We start from the raw sequence: 5,000 nt of genomic DNA, 5'->3' as shown, positions 1-5,000 counted from the left end.
CAGGCCGAGCTGCCTGGAGCCCAGGGGCGGCTGTAAAGTCTGTGGAGTGCCGCTGTGTCCCTGGATGAAATGAGAAAAAAGGTGAAAAAATGGCAAAGTGTCAAGGGAGAAATTCAGAAACTCAGGCCGAGCTGCCTGGAGCCCAGGGGCCGCGGGAAAGTCTGTGGAGAGCCGCTGTGTCCCTGGATGAAATGAGAAAAAAGGTGAAAAAATGGCAAAGTGTCAAGGGAGCTAGGCAGAAACCCATGCCTAGGGTCCTGGAGCCCAGGGGCGGTTCTAAAGTCTGTGAGAGCCGCTGTGTCCCTGGATGAATTGAGAAAAAGGGTGAAAAAATGGCAAAGTGTCAAGGGAGCTAGGCAGAAACCCATGCCTAGGGTCCTGGAGCCCAGGGGCCGCGGGAAAGTCTGTGGAGTGCCGCTGTGTCCCTGGATGAAATGAGAAAAAAGGTGAAAAAATGGCAAAGTGTCAAGGGAGAAATTCAGAAACTCAGGCCGAGCTGCCTGGAGCCCAGGGGCGGCTGTAAAGTCTGTGGAGTGCCGCTGTGTCCCTGGATGAAATGAGAAAAAAGGTGGAAAAATGGCAAAGTGTCAAGGGAGAAATTCAGAAACTCAGGCCGAGCTGCCTGGAGCCCAGGGGCGGCTGCAAAGTCTGTGGAGTGCCGCTGTGTCCCTGGATGAAATGAGAAAAAGGGTGGAAAAATGGCAAAGTGTCAAGGGAGAAATTCAGAAACTCAGGCCGAGCTGCCTGGAGCCCAGGGGCGGCTGCAAAGTCTGTGGAGTGCCGCTGTGTCCCTGGATGAAATGAGAAAAAGGGTGGAAAAATGGCAAAGTGTCAAGGGAGAAATTCAGAAACCCAGGCCGAGCTGCCTGGAGCCCAGGGGCGGCTGCAAAGTCTGTGGAGAGCCGCTGTGTCCCTGGATGAAATGAGAAAAAGGGTGAAAAAATGGCAAAGTGTCAAGGGAGAAATTCAGAAACCCATGCCTAGGGTCCTGGAGCCCAGGGGCGGCTGTAAAGTCTGTGGAGAGCCGCTGTGTCCCTGGATGAAATGAGAAAAAGGGTGGAAAAATGGCAAAGTGTCAAGGGAGAAATTCAGAAACTCAGGCCGAGCTGCCTGGAGCCCAGGGGCCGCGGGAAAGTCTGTGGAGAGCCGCTGTGTCCCTGGATGAAATGAGAAAAAAGGTGAAAAAATGGCAAAGTGTCAAGGGAGAAATTCAGAAACTCAGGCCGAGCTGCCTGGAGCCCAGGGGCGGATGCAAAGTCTGTGGAGAGCCGCTGTGTCCCTGGATGAAATGAGAAAAAGGGTGAAAAAGTAACAAAGTGTCAAGGGAGCTAGGCAGAAACCCATGCCTAGGGTCCTGGAGCCCAGGGGCCGCGGGAAAGTCTGTGGAGAGCCGCTGTGTCCCTGGATGAAATGAGAAAAAAGGTGAAAAAATGGCAAAGTGTCAAGGGAGCTAGGCAGAAACCCATGCCTAGGGTCCTGGAGCCCAGGGGCGGTTCTAAAGTCTGTGAGAGCCGCTGTTGCCCTGGATGAAATGAGAAAAAAGGTGAAAAAATGGCAAAGTGTCAAGGGAGCTAGGCAGAAACCCATGCCGAGCTGCCTGGAGCCCAGGGGCGGCTGTAAAGTCTGTGGAGTGCCGCTGTGTCCCTGGATGAAATGAGAAAAAAGGTGAAAAAATGGCAAAGTGTCAAGGGAGAAATTCAGAAACTCAGGCCGAGCTGCCTGGAGCCCAGGGGCCGCGGGAAAGTCTGTGGAGAGCCGCTGTGTCCCTGGATGAAATGAAGAAAAAGGTGAAAAAATGGCAAAGTGTCAAGGGAGAAATTCAGAAACCCATGCCTAGGGTCCTGGAGCCCAGGGGCCGCGGGAAAGTCTGTGGAGAGCCGCTGTGTCCCTGGATGAAATGAGAAAAAAGGTGAAAAAGTAACAAAGTGTCAAGGGAGAAATTCAGAAACCCAGGCCGAGCTGCCTGGAGCCTCAAAGCGGATAGAAATAGCGTGGAGAGCCGCTGTTAAGCCAGACGCCCTCTGGCGGACACAGGCAGGAGTTGCAGTAAATGCATTGAAGTCAATGGGCGAGAGTACCCAATGCGCCAAAAAAGTGCTGAAAATATGACAAAGTGTCAAATGAATGGGAGGCAATGGGCGAGAGTACCCAATGCGCCAAAAAAGTGCTGAAAATATGACAAAGTGTCAAATGAATGGGAGTCAATGGGCGAGAGTACCCAATGCACAAAAAAAGTGCTGAAAAAGTCCACACGAGCCTAGTCAGAAATGCAGGCCGAGGCGGCTGGAGCCCCAAAGCGGCTATAAAAAGCGTGGAGAGCCGCTGTCGCCCCGGAGGAACGGAGAAAAAGTGCTGAAAAAAGGCCCACGTCCTAACGGACCGAGGCGGAAGTGCAGGCGAGGCGGCAGGAGTCTGAAAACCGCTATAAAAAGCGTGGAGAGCCGCTGTCGCCCCGGAGAAACGGAGAAAAAGTGCTGAAAAAAGGCCTAAATCCTAACGGACCGAGGCGGAAGTGCAGGCGAGGCGGCAGGAGTCTGAAAACGGCTATAAAATGCGTGGAGAGCCGCTGTCGCCCCGGAGGAACGGAGAAAAAGTGCTGAAAAAAGGCCTAAATCCTAACGGACCGAGGCGGAAGTGCAGGCGAGGCGGCAGGAGTCTGAAAACGGCTATAAAATGCGTGGAGAGCCGCTGTCGCCCCGGAGGAACGGAGAAAAAGTGCTGAAAAAAGGCCTAAATCCTAACGGACCGAGGCGGAAGTGCAGGCGAGGCGGCAGGAGTCTGAAAGCGGCTATAAAACGCGTGGAGAGCCGCTCGGATGATTTTTCAAAGTGTCAAATGAATGGGAGTGAATGGGGCAGAGTACCCAATGTGTAAAAAAAGTGCTGAAAAAACGACAAAGTCCACACGAGCCTAGTCAGAAATGCAGTCCGAGGCGGCTGGAGCCCCAAAGCGGCTATAAAACGCGTGGAGAGCCGCTCGGATGATTTTTCAAAGTGTCAAATGAATGGGAGTGAATGGGGCAGAGTACCCAATGTGTAAAAAAAGTGCTGAAAAAACGACAAAGTCCACACGAGCCTAGTCAGAAATGCAGTCCGAGGCGGCTGGAGCCCCAAAGCGGCTATAAAATGCGTGGAGAGCCGCTCGGATGATTTTTCAAAGTGTCAAATGAATGGGAGTGAATGGGGCGGAGTACCCAATGCGCGAAAAAAGTGCTGAAAAAACGACAAAGTCCACACGAGCCTAGTCAGAAATGAAGGCCGAGGCGGCTGGAGCCCCAAAGCGGCTATAAAATGCGTGGAGAGCCGCTCGGATGATTTTTCAAAGTGTGAAATGAATGGGAGTGAATGGGGCGGAGTACCCAATGCGCGAAAAAAGTGCTGAAAAAACGACAAAGTCCACACGAGCCTAGTCAGAAATGAAGGCCGAGGCGGCTGGAGCCCCAAAGCGGCTATAAAATGCGTGGAGAGCCGCTCGGATGATTTTTCTAAGTGTGAAATGAATGGGAGTGAATGGGGCGGAGTACCCAATGCGCGAAAAAAGTGCTGAAAAAACGACAAAGTGTCAAATGAATGGGAGTGAATGGGCGGAGTACCCAATGCGTGAAAAAAGGTCTGGAAAAACGACAAAGTGTCAAATGAATGGGAGTGAATGGGCGGAGTACCCAATGCGCGAAAAAAGTGCTGAAAAAATGACAAAGTGTCAAATGAATGGGAGTCAATGAGTGTTTTGGTCGACCAGGAAAAAACGCGTTTACGGGAGAGGGTAAATCAGCCGAGGGGGGGGGGGGGGGTATACTTTACCCTCTCCCGTAAATGCCATTTTTCCTGGTTGACCAAAACACCTCCAGCACGATTTCGGAAACCCAGTTTTTAGAAACACTGACCTCCAGGGGAAGTACCGAGAAAAGCACACTTTTGAATCCGCTTTTGACGCACTGAAACACGGACGTGAGCTGGGGCTGTGCCGCTCTTGGAAAACCCCTGGAGGTTATTTTCTAAAACGGGTTTCCGCGTCCCCCTGGGCGCCCGTGTTGGGCCGCGCAAGGCGGTCCGGGCTGCCCACCCCATCTGAGTGCCCCGTTGGGCCGCGTGCATGGCAGGCATCCAAGGAAGGCTGATGAGCAGCGGTGATGATGATGATGAGACACCAGCTGCAATTTTGACAAAGTGTCACCTCTCAAGCATTTCCAAGCGTGACACAAACAAAAGGGAACGGGAACTTTGATATGAGTGACTTGTGCTTCTTTTTCTCCAAGTGTCACTCCACAGCTGGCACCCAGGCTGTGTGACGCAGGTGTCCGACGAGGAGCGCCCGCGATGGGCCGCGTCAGGCGGCCCGGGCCGCGCTATCACCTCCGGATGACAACATCCAAAGGAGCACGTTGGTGCTTGCTGGGAGTTTGCGCACGCGATAGGCGACGCCTGGCGGCCCTGGCCGCGCCTCGCCAGCGGGTAATGACGACCGCGAGCGCCATGCTGCGCCGATGGAGCTGTCCGAGGAGCGAGAGCGCCCGCCATGGGCGGCATCCGGCGGCCCCTGGCCGTGCTTCGTCTGCGGGTCGCTCTCCACCTCCGGGTGGCCAATCCGAGGTGTCCGCAAAGTGTGTGCGCTCGCCATGGGCGGCATCCGGCGGCCTCTGGCCGTGCTTCGTCTGCGGGTGCACACTCGGAGCGAGGCTCCTGCTCGCTCCGGCGCGGTAGCTTTGTCCGCGCTCCACCTCCGGGTGGCGAATCCCAAAAAGCAGCACTTTGGTGCTACGAAGGTGTCAGAAGAGTGTGTGCGCCCGCCATGGGCGGCATCCGGCGGCCTCTGGCCGTGCTTCGTCTGCGGGTGCACACTAGGCGCGGTGGCTTTGTCCGCGCTCCACCTCCGGGTGGCGAATCCCAAAAAGCAGCACTTGGGTGCTTCGTAGGTGTCAGAAAAGTGTGTGCGCCCGCCATGGGCGGCATCCGGCGGCCTCTGGCCGTGCTTCGTCTGCGGGCGCACACTCGGAGCGAGGC

This window comes from Dunckerocampus dactyliophorus, unplaced genomic scaffold, assembly GCF_027744805.1.
Source record: "Dunckerocampus dactyliophorus isolate RoL2022-P2 unplaced genomic scaffold, RoL_Ddac_1.1 HiC_scaffold_80, whole genome shotgun sequence".
Classification (NCBI taxonomy): domain Eukaryota; kingdom Metazoa; phylum Chordata; class Actinopteri; order Syngnathiformes; family Syngnathidae; genus Dunckerocampus; species Dunckerocampus dactyliophorus.
The sequence above is the reverse complement of the archived record's forward strand: the minus strand, read 5'-3'. Positions refer to the sequence as shown.